The following is a 1,086-nucleotide window of genomic DNA, read 5'->3' as shown; positions in this document are numbered from 1 at the left end:
CTGCACAATATTTTTTTTTTAAAATCTTGTCATTTGTTTTTCTTTTTTGTATAAACTAGTTACAATAGACAGTCTCCTGTTTCAGGTGCAGTTGTCTCTTTTTGCACTTTTGACATGATCATAATTCTTTCTAACCCTGACTCTGTGGCTACTCATTTCTTTCCTGATTCTTCTCCCAGCTTTCTGGCTGTTGCTTCTCTGTGCTGCACTTTAATTGAAGCTGCTCACTAGGATTATGCCATAAACTTTCACCTCCTCTGTTTACTCTCTGTATATAATTATCACTGTCTGATAACAAGCCTGTCAAATAAGTCTTCTTACTATCTTTCTAATAGGTGCTTTCCCATTCCTTCAGCTACTGCCTTAAGTCAAGATATTAGCATCTCTCACTTGGATCACTGCAGTGATCTTGATCTGTCACTGGTTTTACACTCTTCAAACCCATTATTTGCATTGTGGTCTGAAAGACACTTTCCCTATGACTGCACTCACTTTCCAGTGGCTCCATACCGCCTCTAGAACCCCATCTAAACTGCTAAGCATTTCACCCAAGGACTTCCATCTCAGCTCTTATACCCTTGGCTCCGTATTAATCTATTACGTCTATTTAATGTTGCCTAATGCACCAGGCTGTTTGGCCCTTTTGTGCCTTTGTCAACTGACTTTTCTCCATCAAGAATGCCCTTGGCTCTACCCGGTCACTCTTCCCATTTTCCCTCTCATGTGCCATCCCCTGCCTGGTGAACATCTACTCTTCTTTGAAGACTCAGGTCAACCATCACCTCTCCCTTGAAGGTACCACCCTCCTCCCACTTTCAGCTTGCCTCGTACTTCGTTGAAGAGAGGAGGAGCTTTCTACCACAAAATCTGAAAACCTGCACCCCACTTTCTAATTGAGAGCGTCTTCTTTTAACCAAAGCCTCATCCCTTGGTTAATTCTTGGGATCCCATCCCTCTCACCTTCTCAGGAACTTAGATGCTCTGCCACACTCTTGTTAGTGAATTATTCCCATCAGCATATAAACATAATCTGCTCTTACTTAGCCCTAACAGAAATACTCTGTGTTGCTCCAGCTACCTTCCCTT

This window comes from Galeopterus variegatus, unplaced genomic scaffold (genome assembly GCF_000696425.1).
Source record: "Galeopterus variegatus unplaced genomic scaffold, G_variegatus-3.0.2 Scaffold5023, whole genome shotgun sequence".
Lineage (NCBI taxonomy): Eukaryota > Metazoa > Chordata > Mammalia > Dermoptera > Cynocephalidae > Galeopterus > Galeopterus variegatus.
Note: the sequence above shows the minus strand (reverse complement) of the source record.